Below are 15,757 nucleotides of genomic sequence, written 5' to 3'. Positions count from 1 at the left end.
GTCTTTGAACTTCAAGAGTTCCCTTTTCAAATGGGCCTGTCTCTTGGATAGTGCCTCCCCCTGCTGGCTCTAAGTAACAGCAGAGATCAGCTGTAGCGATTGGGATGGGCCCCAGGGAGGAAAGCTGGGGCCAGGAGGGAAGCTCACTGGCCAGTGCGGATGTCTGGCCAGGGCAGGGTGCTCTGCACGCCTCCTGTGTTATAATGGCATCTTGGCTGCTCCTGTGCCCAGCCCCTCCCTCAGGGTCTCTTCAACCCTGACTTTGCCATGTCACATGCACCCAGATGCCATTCTTGTTCCCAGCCCATTAGGGCTGCCAGCCTGGGGAGGGTGGACCATCGGGGAGAAGACGCTGTTTTGGTGAGACGGGCAGACTGGCAGACGTCCCCGTGGAGCCGAGTGGGATGGCATTAGCTGGAGGCTAATCTCCTTAGCAGCCACATCCTGTGTCTACCAAGGCTCTGTTCCCCCACCTTGCCCTCAGCCTGACGCCCATTCCCAGGCAGAAGGCAGACTAAGAATGAGCAAGGCCCAGGGTTGGCTCCTATCTCTGGACCTCAGAGACGCTGCCCTGAGCATTCCTGCCTTCTGCCACTGGCCCAACAACTGACTTGCTCTGTGCTGAGGTAAGACACTGGAGCATCGGCAACCCTTTTTTTCTGGCTACGAAGTGGGCCATACTGTGGGATCCCAAGACAAAGAAATTCTATGAGCCTCTATGGTGATTTTTGTGCTAGGGACAGATGTGCGCCTGGTTATGATGTGGCTGAGGTACACAGCACTTCTTTCATCAAAGAGAGGCTTGGGGCCGGGTGTGGTGGCTCATTCCTGTAATCCTACCACTTTGGGAGGGCAAGGTGGCCGGATCACCTGAGGTCGGGAGTTCGAAACTAGGCTGGCCAACATGGTGAAACTCCTGTCTCTACTTTAAAAAAAAAAAAATTAGCCAGGCATGCTGGCATGTGCCTGTAGTCCCAGCTACTCAGGAGGCTGAGGCAAAAGAATTGCTTGAACCTGGGAGATGGAGGTTGCAGTGAGTGGAGATCACACCATTGCACTCCAACTCTGAGCGATAGAGCGAGACTATGTCTTAAAAAAATAAAGGGTGAGAGTTGCTTGGGAGGTTAGGGTCGGGGTTAGGTGGAAATACTTCAGAAGTGACTGGGACACTTTGAGGCATTAGAACAGACCAACACCCTTTAGGGCAGAGGATATGGGGGCACAGAACCTCATGCCAGTGAGATTTGCATCTTTCAGTTAAAGAGAGCCTGCAGGGAGTGGCTAGGCCCAGGACTGGCTACTTTCTTGGGTGGTGTAGCTCTAATCACCATGCTCGGCTACTTTTCTCTCCATTCCTAATGGTGAGAAGGCAATTTGGGGCAACTTCGTGTAGTTGATTGCAATTTGCAACAAGTGTTTTGGAGTTTAGAAACTTAGGAATTTGCCTGAATACAGGGCTAATCATAGACTAAAAAAATCTACATCAATGTACCTATATCTCAAGATTTCCTTTTTTGATCAGATTGTGGGTAAGAGAAAGCAGAGGAGCTCATTTGATCATCAGACAAGAATAAAGCCATCTGCTTTGTTTTCCTTTTTTTACCTTAGCCACCAGGAAACTCCGGGTAAGATCTAATGTTCAGGTGCTGTATTTTTCAGGTCTCTGGATTCTGATACGTTTCTCTGTTCTTTTCCTTGAGTCAATTTTTCATTTAAAAGATGTGCAAGCATTAAAATTAAAGCTATTACACTTGGTGACTCACTTGGTGTGGAATCTGGAATATGATAGGTACTGAGGTGTGGTGTGGGGAGGGGGGACCTTTCCTGACATTTATACACAGGGACACAGAATGCCAACTTTCATAATTGATGAGCCGTTTTCATTTATTTAATAGTTCTTATGATATGCCAAGTGCTGTCTGAGTGCTTTACAAATATTAGTTCATTTAATCTTTATAACGACTCTAGGAGGAATGTATTCATACTATTATCCCCATTTTGCAGATGGAGAAACTGGGACGGATGGAAACTAACTTGCCCAGAGTCACATGGCCAGAAAGTGGCAAAGCCAAGATCTGAATGCAGGCAGCCTGTCTCTGGGCCCAGGCTCTTGTCCGGAGCTTTAGGGCTTAGCGGTGCTGTCCAACAGTGGAGCCACCAGCCGCATGTGACTGGTGAGCACCTGAGATGTGGCTAGTGCAACTGAGAAACTGAATTTACAATTGTATTTAATTGTAATGTAAATAGCTCTGTGTGGGTAGGGGCTACTGTATGGATGGTGCAGCTCTAGCCACCATGCCTTGCTACTTCTCTCATTCCTATTGGTGGGAAGGCAATTTGGGGTGACTTAGTGTAGTTGATTGCAAATTGCAACAAGTATCAAGAGCCTTAAAAAATTCCTCCTCCTCTTCTCTATCCTTTTCCTTCTCCTTCATCATCATAGCTGACAATCCTGAGCATTTATGACTCTCCGTTAACTCTCCCCCAAATCTTGGACGTAGATACTTTTTCTAATATTCCTGCTTCACAGAAGAGGAAATCAGCATTCAGAGGGGTGACTTATTGAGGGTTGCACAGCCGGTGAGTGGTAGAGCTGGAATTTGAACCAAGGTGTATATGACTCCAAAGCCAAAGTATCTCCAGCTTTCTTTTTTCTTTTTAATGTAAATTGTGCTACTCCTTAGGCCACAGGCCTGTCAGTTTCCTCTAGAGTAAAGTTTCTCTTGTCAACTACAGTCAGCGTTTTTAAAGGAAAGAATGGGGAAGACAGAGGTGGTGAGCAGAGGCGGGTGAAGTGCTGGATCAGCACAGCTTCGGAAGAGCTGGGGAGAGGAGCCTGCGTGCAGCGCAGCGAAGGCACCTGGACCCCGTAGGAGTAGCCACGGGCGTGCTCAGAAAGCACACTGCCAGCCCCGCCTCCCCTGGGAAAGGGCTGCATTCAGGGAGAAGAGTCCGAACAAGACCCCTCAGTTTTCTCATCTGTCAAATAGGGACAAGGATGATTAAATGAGACAGTGTCCAAGAGCACATACGGTAAATAAAAGAGTGGTTATTGGTTAGTGGTTTTTTGAGTAGGGGCTTGTCTCTGGGGTGGAAGCTCCCAGAGGCCTCACAGGAGAGAAGTCCTGGGCGCGGAGCTGTTTCCACCGTGGGCAAAGGGAAGGAAAACAGCTTGCTAGCTGAGGGGTCGGGGTGGGCGGTGGGGGCTGCGCACATGGCTGTCGGCTGAGATCACTGCCTTCGCCTTCCAGCTGCCTGGGGATACTACGAGGTTGCAGAGACAGGGAGAGGAAGCTCAAGCTTGGGGGCCTCTTTGGGGGGCTGAGAAGGGGAGCAGAGGAGTAGGATGTTAATGAAAAAAACATTCCTCGTTCAAGGTGACTGAAAGGGTTCGGGGCTTGCTGGGTCAGGGTCTGGCTTTGACTGAAAACAAGTCACCCAGATGCAGAGGGGCCCAGGCTTGGGGCCACTGCTGAGAAGGCGCTTTGTGCGGCCCCAGCTGACTTCACTCTCTTTGGGACTGCTGAACCCCAGAAACTCCCCAGCTCTGAAGAGACACCTGGGATGGGGCAACTGTGAGGTCCTGGGGCCAGAAACTCCTGACGGGCTGGGCTGCCCTGTCCGTGCTTTGCAGAGATCTCGCCCCCTCCCTCCTGCTTCCTCCAGGCTGCACAGGGGGACACAGGGGGGCCTGCTGGAGGATTCCAGCTTGACTCAGAGATGGCACATGCTGCGCCTAGCTTCTGAAATGGAGGAACTGCCAAGGTGGGAAGGCTCGGATGGGTTTCTGGGCCAACTCCTCACGCGCCTCCTGACTTTGCCACCAGACAATTTCTAGACTTGCAAAGAGTGCGCAGTATCTGACAGGCATCAGAATAAGGGCCCCTTCCAATCAGAGAAAGCCAAACACAGAGCCTGTCCCCACCACAGCCCTGTCAGGTAGGCATCCCCACTTCACAGCTGGGGAAACTGAGACTCAGAAAGGTTAAGGCTTGAAGCTACTTGACTGAGAAAGAATCAGGGTTGAAACCAGATTTCTGCTCTTAGGGGAAGAAATCCTATGTAATTTTTGATGTCCCTCCCTACTTCCTTCTAGATGCCAGGAAAACCCCAAAAGGCCCAGATACCTCTCGAGAGAGCCCTGGAGCATGGAGAGGCAGAGGACAGAGATGAAGCGCAATGGTGATTTGTCCTCAGGATGCTTTTGCAAAAGGCAAAGGTCTTCTTTCTTAGAACTAAGGCCGCAGGGAAGCTAAGGGAATGATCAAAGCCACGTGGATCCAAGAACAGGCCCTGATCATGCTGGGACCCCTGTTTCTTCTCCTAAGCCAAATTCCATCATGATTGACTTTCATCCCTCCAAAGGGGAAAGGGGCGCCTGCCGTGTGTTTTGGGACACGTGGAACATACATCATCCCTCGGGAAGCTTGGTTTTCCTCAGGAGTGAAGCGATGGTTGGCTATGCAGGCAAGTGCATCTTTCATCCCCACCAGGATGGGGACCAAGTCACCTAACTCCTGTCTACATCAGTGCTTCTAGGAGTTTGGAGAGTTGCTGAAGATGCTAAAGGCTGCAGGGCCTTGAATAGGGATGCCCAGCCTCGGCAAATCCCCATCTTGGGCATTTGAAAGCCTTTCCCAGGCCAGAGGGAGTCTCAGCCCTTCACAGACTGGTGAATCAGCAGCTCTGAAAGGAAGCTTTGGGAGTGACCTTATACCATCCCCTTTTGGCACAGATGGGTAAACCAAAGCCTGGAGAGAACAGGCACTGCCCAAGCAAGACCTGGAGAGCGTTCCAGTGGTCCATGGTCCTTTCTGGAGGAAACCTGAAGATGCGGCAGTTAGTGGATGGACGGGGAGGGGTCAGCACATGCAGAGGCCCTGGGAGGAACCACCTCTGGAATATTCAGGGATAGCCTCCCTGCTTCAGGCTTCTCAAGAGGCAAGAGATCCCTCTCTCTCTCAAATCTTGTCCAGTTCTGGTTATGATGGAACTGAGCATGAAGCGCCCCTCTCCTTTCTTCCTCTGTCAGCTCTGAAATGAGAACGTTCTCATAGGAGCGATCACATCCCCAGTGGGCTTCAGGGAACACCAGACAGAAGTGTCCTGAAAGAACCAGGCCCTAAACAGCTCTCTGGATCTAACAGCTCCCAGATGGCAAGGATGCCCCAATCCAAGTGCCATTTTCTGAGCAGGGACTGAGTGTCACGCACACTGGGCACATCTTCATGGGAACCTCCAGTCCTCCCAGCGGCCCTATAGCAGGGAGATATTTCGTGGTTTCCTCCACAGAAAAACAGAGGCGACAGAGTCACGTAGGGCGAAGCGACTTGATCAGGCACATAGAGCTGGGAAATGGAAGGGGATGGAGATGGAGCAGACTATAAACCTAAGCCTGTCCTTGAGTCTCCATGTCCCACTTCTCTCCAAAACAAACAAGCTCTTAAAAAAAAATCCTAATTGTTCATTGGCATTCCTTTTTGCCCACTTTAGATACTCTGTATCCTCCTCTCCTTTTTCCTGTTTTAAATTGAAGTTGCAAATTCCCAGCACCCTAAAAAAACAAAAACACAAACAAAAATTCTCTCCAAGTTGAGAGATATGACAGGCCAAGACACCAGCCTCTTTGCATCTTCCAAAGTACAAGGACTCCCGTACTTCTGTTCAGAAGCACAACGTCTGTGTGTGTTTTTTTTTTTTTTTTTTTTTTTGCCCTTGGACAATGTGGTTCTAATATATATCAACAGAGCCAAAGCAAAGAAAAGCACCCCCTCCTTCTTTTTTAAAAGACGTTAACTTCATTTCAAGAACTTGTGTGTTTCTCATTAGTAACGCTGTCTTTTGAAATCCAGCCGAGGGAGGCGATTCCAGTGGAAATCAAAACTGATATGCGAGAGTTTGACTTCAATGCCGCCCTGTCGGCCGGCTCGCTGCCTTGTTGGGGCTGATTGCTACAGAGATGGGACAGGCAGGGCAGACAGCCAGCTCTCAGCTCCCTGTCCCACGTCCGCGGTCGGTCTCAGAGTGGCAGGGGAGCCCGCCAGGCAGAGCTCTTTCAACCTGGCTAGCTTCTCACCTGATGCGGGAGGTTGAGACAAGAGCTTGAGCTAATGACCTTGAAGTGGGGGACCTGGTGACCTGGACCTGGGGGTTGGGGGATGGAGTGGGCCACAGAGGGCAGGAGGCTCCCGCCATGATCAGAGCCACACTCTGAGCCATTCCTACAGGACAGAGTGTGATCAACATGTCCCACGAGGAGCCGCACCACTCCTCCATTTATAGGTTTTTTGAGCTGTTCTAAGCAGAAAACTCCTACTTTCTATTTTCTTGGCCGGTTTTGGCATTTTTTTCTCTGTAAGACCAGGCCTCCTGGAGAACATTAGGAAAATGGAAAAATCTTCCCATGGTCAGGCAAGGGGCCACTCATGCTTCCTGCTGGTGGGGCCACTTTCTCCAGTGTCCGGACATGTCATTTTCTGCGTGGGCAAGCATTTTCAGCCTTCACTGGGGATAGCAAAGTGTGTTCTCTTCCTACCCTTCTCTTCTCTTCTGTCCACTGATCCCAAATTGGATTATTTTTTCCCTAATAAAACACTGTCTTGCTCTTCAGAGAGCCGATGTGGGCTGCTCTACATGCCAAAGATATTTATTTCAAGAATGATAGAAACCAACAGGATGGTTGCTTCAACCCAGCCCCCGTCCCTGTCTAATCAGATTTTCCCCATGTTTCAAGACCTAGCAGTGTTCCTCCTTCCATGGGAAACCTTTCTCTACCCTCTGCCCCACCGTGATGGCTACAACCTCAAATTCTCCAGCCTGAATCAGTCCCTTTACAATTAAGGGAGTGATGTCTTTTGATCACATTGTCCCTTCTTGCTTGATATTATTACTTAACTTTCCAGCCATCCAGACGTTTCTGTTTTGTCTCCTTAGCCGAGGGTGTGACTTCCATGAGAACCTGACTCTTCTCCGTGTCTGTGTCCCCAGGTCTTTATCACATAGATACTTACACAAGGTTTGCACACAATAGCAGTAATGATTAAAATGACTATGAATACATTTTTTGACTTTAGCCTGTGTTCCTGTCTCTTTAATAGAAGCTCGCTTAGAAAAACAAAAAGTGTTTCAAGAGATGACCAGATAAATCTTTATTGAGTCACTTTCTCTTTAAGGCCGCTGTGGTCCTGAGAGTTTTGACAGTGGAATTTGTTGGGCACCATGAGCTTGGCCTGTGCCGGATGCTTTCTCATGCATTACTTTGTGTAAAGAATTGAGGGATTTGTTGATAAATGGATTCAGTTTTCCATAAGGGAGACTGAAGACCCCCACCTCTATCTTCCCAAATTAGGTTCAGGGAAACAGGAGGCAGTGTGGGTTGTGAAGAGCTGGCCAGACCTGCCTGGGTTCAAATCCCAGCTTCTTCCCACAGCCACAGTGAAACCCTGGGCAAGTGACTTTGCACCTCTGGTCTTTAGTTTGCTCATCTGTAAAATGGGGATCCTCCTGATACCTTCCTTGCGGTGTGGTGTTTTAGATGAAGTGAATTCATAGTAATACTGTATTTGCTAACATTCATTGAGCTTTACTAGGCTAGGCACTATGCTGAGTGCTTGACAAGGAAGTAAATGTGAAAAGCTTAGACATCAGCTATCTACAAATCTTTCCTGCCCTTTACACCCACTTTGCCGATTGGATCCACTCCACTGTGATAGAGTTGGTGTCTTGTCTTCACAGTTCCCACCCTGTTGATGTCTATTGTGTCTTGTGTGAGTGGTTGACTTCATTCTTCCCCATTAGAAACTCTCAGAGAGCCAAGGTCTTGTCTGTTTTCACTTCCACTACTTATCCAGGGCCTACCTAGGCACTCAAGAAGCATTAGCTTCCATTTTCCCTGGCTCCCTCTTCTGAATTAAATTAGAGCTCTCCTTGCCTCCCTGAGAGCCCTGTATCTAGGACTAGCAACAGAGGCCCAATGGCCTCTGTTGGGATTTTATGCTCAATTTATGAATGTTTGAGCCATGCAGGGATGGCTTCTCGTGACTGCAATGTACAGAATCCTGTGTTCTCTCTCCTGCAGATGACTTGGCATTTGGAGGCCAACCCCTCTTCCCCACCCAGTCACCCTCACTCCTTCTTTTAGGATGTGCTCCAATGCCACCTCCTCTAAGAAACATTTTTTTTTTTTTTTTACTATTACAGGCTTAGATATTTAAAAATAATCGTGAGCACAGGCTATATCATAGACTTAGATATCTAGAAATAATTATGAATCTTGCTCATTGGACTCATCTCCCTGGGAGCTCACTGAAGCTCTGGATTCCCAGTGCCCAGTATAGAATTGGTGATCAGCAAGTGTGACTTGAATGAATCCTGTCAAAGCAAAATCAAATCAAGCCCAGATTTCCTGCACTGGCCAGGAAAGGCCAGTATACACCTTTGTAATTTACACAGCTGATTTCTTTCTTAATTCATTCAAAAAATATTTATGAAGTATCAGTATGGTAGTAGGCCCCACACTGGGTGCTGGGTGCTGAGTACTGGGGAGTCAGTGGTGAACTGGGGTTACTCATTCCTGAGTCCTGGCACTCACAGTCCAGGCCAGTGAATTCGTAGACACCACAAGGTCAAGGCCAAAATAAAACCAGGGAGTTGGAAGGCATAAGCCTCCCTGCCAGACACTGTCTGGAAGCCACCATCCCCAAGGTAACCACTCATCTCTTGAGAAAGGGATGACAATGAGCTGTGTCTCCACAGGGGTGTAGGGGTCTGGCTCCTTTTCCTGGCTGCGGCACCTGAGGGCTTAGGGGAGCGCACAGGCAGGGATGAGACCATCCTGCTTCTAAGGCAGGGCTGACCCTCTGAACTCAGGGCCAGGGAGGACTCTGTCCACCCAGAACCAGCTGGGCTGCCCAGCTGTGGGCCGGCACCGCTGAAAGGTCCTAATTAGCTCATTTCCCCAGCCCCGTGGGCTGCAAGCAGGCTCCCTTCACCTTTTGCCCTGCCCCATCTCACTCAATTTAGCAGTTCAAGGTTCACCGTGGTGTCAGGGTGGGGACACGGAAAACGCCTCCTGCTTCCCACTCCCATGCCATTAAATAAAACCATTCCTTTGTGGCGGCTCCACCAGGAAGACTTTGGAATCCTTTCCCCCATCCCCAGCCTGGTTCTGATGGCTGCATTGAGGGGTAGGCTGTGGATTCGGAACCCAGCTGCAAACTCTGGCTCTGTCATTTAACCAGCACCTGTGTGATCTTGAGCAAGTGACTCACCATCTCTGACTCTCAGTATTTTTCATTATAAGGACCAACATCCACTTTACGTGGTGGTTATGAGGATTTAATGGGATAAGGCCTATAAGGCAAGGGCCCAGAGCCTGGACAGAGTCTGCCCTCAGTTCAAGCCCCTGTACTCTGCTCAACTTTTCCCAGACTATAGACCCCACAGGGGTAGACACAATGTCTGCTCCGCTCACCATTGCATTTCTAGCATCTTCCACGGATGCTGGACGTAAGAGGAGCTTCCTTACTCCTTTCTTTAATCAACAAGCATTCACTGAAGGCCTCCTATGTGCCAGGGCCTGGGCTGAAGACATATCTGTTGAATAAATAAATGCTTTCTTCCTCCCATATCTGCTTCTTCAGGGCTGAGCCCTGGATAAAACAGGGACCTCGGCCAAGAATTCAGACAGTGTCGACGGGGCACAGGACATAGGGTCAGGAGGCCAGGAAAGCTCTGGATTCTGGGTTCAGGTCTGCTGCCAGCTGCCTGCGTCTCTTAGGAAATGGGGATTAGTTCTTTCTCCTTTGTCCCCTAGCCCACCCATACCCACACTCCCAACCTCAGGGGTTGCTGGGTGAGCCATGAGCTCCTGACCTTCCCCTGTCACTGGCTGAGTCTGAAAACCTCTCACTGCACCTCTCAGGTAAGGGAGTGGGGATAAATATTCCTCCTTCCAGGACGGTGTGTGGTGTTGTCCAGGTATGAAATGGGAATAAGAATTGTAAAGAGCCTAGCATGGTGCCTGGCCAGGAGAGGTAATCACGTTAGCCTCCTTTCCTGCAGTCAGTGCCACAGCAACCTGTTACTCAAAGTGTGGTCAGTCCTCAGACCTGGCAGCTGGTTAGAAATGAGGACTCCCAGGCTCCACCCCAGTCCCAGTGAATCTAAATCTGCATTTTGCCAGGATCCCCAGGCTTGGTGTGCACATTGAGTTCAAGAAGCTCTACTCTCTGGCATGTCCTGGAGCTAGCCACAACTTCTCTACGTCTGTTTCTTCAACTGTAAATTGGGGTGATGTTAAAAATAATAACCAGATAAGCCAAACAGAATCAGGAAATCCAGTCTGGATCAGAAGAATGGGATGGCATATTCCAAAGCCAAACAGAAAGGGACTGGGGGCTTTCTGCCCGTCTCTGGGCCACAGCTCTGTTGGTTGCTGGAAGCAGATGGAACCCAAGAATGGGAGCAGCGGAGGGGCACTGGGGTCATCTCTTCCATCCTGTGTTCCATTTAAAAATAGACCTAAGGGAGGGTCTGGACGGGCAAAAGACCTTCTCCTGCTTCTCTTGATTATGGGGTCTGTAGAGGGGAGGTCAGGAATCACTCCTCATCCTGCAGTTTACAGGACCCCTCCCTAATAAAGCAGAGAGCTGGGAGGCCACGCATTCCAGGGTATGTAATTAAAACCAACGAGGGTTATTTGGAATAACAGACCGTTTAGTCGGAAGCACTTGCCATGCTAATTCAAACAAGGTGATTACAGGCGATTAGCAAGCCTAATGCCTTCAGTTAAAAACCGAGTGAGTGGCCTCTGCTGCTTCCGGTGAGCAGTGGAGGGAACTGACCTAGGACTGAAATTCACAAGGTCAGTGCCACGGGGCTTGTGGGCCTCCCACCTAGGTAAGATGCTGGCCCAGTGCAAACTGCTTCCAGGGGTGGAAGAGGCTGAATCTGCCTGTGGAGGGTCAGAAGTCAACCCGTTCGAGCACACCCAAACACCTTTGCCTGTCCCACAGAAACTGGGTCCTCCCTGTCTCTTTAGCCCTATCCACTGTGGCCTCTTGAGGTCAGAGACTGGGTCTTGAGACCTCTGCATTCTTGAAAGGGAATGTTTGTGGGTGTACTTACACACACCTAATTCTTTTTTTTTTTTGAGACAGAGTTTCTCTGTTGCCCAGGAGGGAGTGCAGTGGCGCGTAGCCTCAAATTCCCAGGCTCAGGTAATCCTCCCACCTCAGCTCTCTGGTAGCTGGGGCTACAGGTGCATGCCACCATGCCTGGCTCATTTTTAAAATTTTTTTGTAGAGATGGAGGTTACCCTATATTGCCCAGGCTGGTCCCAAACTCCTGGGCTCAAGTGATCTGCCTGCTTCAGCCTCCAAGAGTGTTGGGATTACAGGCATGAGCCACTGCATCAGGACCACACATGTAATATCTTATTCAGCACTGTGCTGAGCAATTCATACACGTCATCTCATTAATTCATTTAAGTCAGCACCAATTGTTGTCTTCATATGACAGGGGAGGAGCTTGGACGCAGACAGATTGTCTGAAAGTGACCAAGCCGGGCCTGTTACCCAAATCCTCCTGACTCGGAAACCCTTCTATTATCTTGCTGAATGCGTCTCACAAGGTGAACACTTTCACTGCAATTCCCATCTTACAGTCTAGGGGACTAAAGCTCAGAGGAACTAAGGAACTTGCCAGAGGTCCCTGTCACCTGGCGAGGGGCAGAACTGGGATTTGACCCTGATTTTGCTGATGCAAAACCTTGGTTCTCAAGCACCCTGGAGAGGGAGTGGAATTGCAGCCAAGCTTGGATGGGGAGGGGAACAGCAGGGAGACTTGTCAGGAAAGGGCATCCAAGACACAGGGAATGGCACAGGTATACAAAATAGGGAGCTTTCGGTAACCAGAGACCAAAAACCCCACACTGACCTGTTTAAACTTATTTAATAAGGAATATGTATTATCGCCAGAAACAAGAAGTCCTGAGGACTGCCTAATTTAGGGGCTCCATGGTGTCCTCAAGTACATAGGCCTCCTGCCTTTCTGCCTCCCTTCCGTCAGATATTGCTGGGCACCTTTCTCTGTACCAAGCATGCTCTTAGGCCCTGGGGTTACAGTGGGAATAAAACAAGTCCTTGCCCTGGTGGCGCTTACATTATTGTGTGAAAGATGATAAACAGATGCACACACATACACTGTGTATATATACATGATGTATTACGTATATACATGATATATAGGTCGAGAATGCCTAATATGAAAATCCAAAATGCTTCAAATTCTGAAACTTTTTGAGTACCAACATGATGCCACAAATGGTCAATTTTACACACAGCCTCCCTTGATGGGTCACAGTGAAAATGCAGGTGCAGAACATGGTTTATTCTGGGTCCCCAAAGGAAAAATGAAATTACATTCAGGCTGTGTACATGAGGTGCACATAAATCATAAATGAATTTTGTCTTTAGACTTCGGTCCCATCCTTCAGATATCTCATTATGTAAAGTGAATATTCCAAAACCCTGAAATCTGAAACACCTCTGGTCTCAACTATTTCAGATAGGTGATACTCAGCCTGTTTAATATGTACTCATATATAAGTGCTTATTATATATTATATAGACACAGTGAATGTGTATATTATACACGATGCATATGTATGTAATTTAAATATGTAACATAATGTCAATTAAACGCTATGAATAACAAAGCAAGAGAATAGAATGGCAGAGGGGAGAGAAGTCAGAGACGTCTATCTGAAGAGCTGATATTTGAGCAGAGACCTTAATGAAGTGAAGGGCTGAGCCAGGAGAGAGCCGAGGGAAAGTGTTCTTGGCAGAGGAATCTGCAGGTGCAAAGGCCCTGGGGTAGGGTGGTGCTTGCAGTGGACTATGTGAGTTGTGCATGCTCTGAGGGTCAGGTTCTCCTGCAGATGAGTCCCCCTCATGGTGGCCAAGTGGCCAGAGCAATTCCAGGCACCTTAGGCAGAAATGACGCTGGCCAGTGAATGGGAGGGGGCTCTCTTCCCTGTAAATCCTTTTGTAAACCAATGAAGAAACTCTTCCTGAGAGACCCAGCAGCTTTCTCTTCAATCTTCTTGGTCAGAATTATATCACAGACCCGTGTCTAAACCAGTCTCAGACAGGGGAATGGGACCCATGGTGGTTGGCTTAGTAAGGGAAACACCCTTGGAGCTGGCAATGGGACCATCCTTTGAGTTGTAGGAGAGAGAAGGTAGATATTCCCCCCAATACAATGGGGCCCTGCCAGGAAGGAGGAGGGGAAAAGGCTGCCAGGTGGGCAACCACTGTGTCTGCCAAGGCAAGAGCTGAGTTCTAGCTGATGAAAGCGTTTCCATGTGGCTAGGCTCTGATGGCTGTGTCAAGTGGGCCTGTGGCCTGCTCCCCCTTTCTTCCTGGAGCACCTCTCTTCTTCGCCTTCATCCCCCATCTCCCAATCTACCTCCATACCAGGCTTTCAGAATAACTCCACGCTGGGGAAAAGAAGCAGCTGAACTAAAACAATGAGCTAAAAAGCCCATCTTTTGACAATATTCACATTTGGAGAAGTGAAAAATGAAATGACATGCTGGTATTTGGAAAATGAAGATTTCACAAGTCGATTTAAAAGAAAATGTCCCTTAAAGCAGTTGGAGAAACATCTTGCCCCTGGTTTAGATTTTCTAAGGCCTGGGCTTGACGGAAGCCCACACAGCCATTGCCCTGTTTACCTTGCCCCATCATCGCCATGGCCAGGAGGTGCTTGGGAAGGAGTCTAGAAATCTGGGAGGCTGGGACTCTGAAGAGCTCTGTAGTCTGAGGTCTGAGCTGGAAGGGAGCCTGGAGGACTGGAGGCAGTAGGCTGTCAATCATTCGAGATTCTTCTGCAGGGGATGGGGAGGTGGCAGCTGCTAGGAAGGAGAGAACTTGGGCCATACCAGAGTCCAGACACCTTTTTTGCCTGAGAAAGGGGAGGTATTCCCTCTTGGTTGCAAGTGTCAAAAACCTAATGAAAACTGGCTTAAGCAAAAGGGAAAATATATTGGATCCTGTAATTGAGAATTCCAAGTGTCAATGGCTTCAGGCATGGCTGGATCCAGGGGTTCTGTGTCTTTGTCTCTCTCTACCTCTGACTCTGCTTTTCTCTGTGTGACTTTCTTTCAGGCAAGCTTTCTTTCTCCACAGTGGGAAAGAAGCCTAAGATATACGTGGTGCTGCCATCTTGGGATCTTACGGAGGAGACACTGTATCTCTTCCAGCATTCATATAGCAAATGCCATGAAGGTACACTGACTTTCCCTGCCTGGGTTGCATCTCCAGTTCGTAGTCCATTTACTGTGGATGGGGGTGGGGTGGGGTTCCACAATTTGTAGGCATGGATTGTGTGCCTACCTCTGCCATCAGGGGACAAGCAGGGCACTGAGATTGTTCCCTAGGAGCTGTGGGATGGAGTGGTGGATGCCTTAATAGACATGGATCCTGCAGACGAACCACAGCTGCCCACATTAGGAAGTGACTGGTTCAGCATCACCCTAGTGCTAAGAGGCAAAGTCTGATTCAGCCCAGTGTCGTTACCCATGGTCCAGTGTGCCTCCCATCATGTCACAGGCCTGCAGAGGACACTGGGAGCCTCTTGTTGGGGCTGAAGTGTCTATGATGATTATGATGGGGTTAGGTGGCGTGTGGCCAAGGTCTTAGCTGTGATCTCAGGCAGCCGTGATGTAATGGGCAGATCTGGGCTTAGTGTCACTGAGAGGATTCTGACTCTGCCTTTTACTTCGTAATTGGGGCAACTTAGTTAACTTTGTAGGCCCTCAATTTTCTCATCTATAAAAGGGGTGATATGGCCTGGCTCTGTGTCCCCACCCAAATCTAATTGAGTTGTAATCTGAATTGTAATTCCCACATGTTCGGGGAGGGACCCAGTGGGAGGTGATTACATCATGGGGGCGGTCTCCCCAGGCTGTTCTCGTAATACTTAGTGAGTTCTCACAAGATCTCATGGTTTTGTAAGGGGCTTCCCCCTTCGCTCAGCACTCATTCTCTCTCCTGCTTCCCTGTGAAGAGGTGCCTTCTGCCATGACTGTAAGTTTCCGGAGGCCTCCCCAGCCATGTGGAGCTGTGAGTCAATTAAACCTCCTTTCTTTATATATTACTCAGTCTTGGGTATTTCTAATAGCAGCACGAAAACAGACTAACACAAGGGGAATGATAAGTACCCAGGTCCCGGGACTGAGTGAATTATTGATAATCCTTGCATGGAGAGACAAAGGGGGAAGGGAGATGAGCTCCAGGAGCTTTGCCCATGGAGGGCTGCCCCAGGGACAGAGGGCAGGGATATTCCCTGGCCTCTGGAGTGGTGTTGGCAGGAGATAGTCTGTGCGGGGCCTCTCAGACTTGACTGTTACCTATGGGGGTCAGGGTAGGGTTGTGAGATTTAGCAAATAAAAATACAGGATGCCCAGTTAAATTTGAATTTCAGATAATAATTTTTCAGTACTGGATAACTATGTCTCACACAATATGTGGGACATGCTTATAGTAAAAACTTACTTATTATTCAGCTGTAATTCAAACTTCTGGTACTTTATCTGGCAACACCAGGTCAGGGGAAGGAGCATAGGGGGTCCAACTGGTTCAGGCTGATGACCCCGATCCAAAAGGTGCCTACCAGTCTCCTGGCCCCCTCCAAACCTCCCAAGCTCCTCAGAGGTTAGCTTGCTCTTCTAAAAATATGTTTAAGGACTAGC

Source organism: Chlorocebus sabaeus, chromosome 1 (genome assembly GCF_047675955.1).
Source record: "Chlorocebus sabaeus isolate Y175 chromosome 1, mChlSab1.0.hap1, whole genome shotgun sequence".
NCBI classification, from domain to species: Eukaryota; Metazoa; Chordata; class Mammalia; order Primates; family Cercopithecidae; genus Chlorocebus; species Chlorocebus sabaeus.
This window is presented reverse-complemented; position numbering follows the sequence as displayed.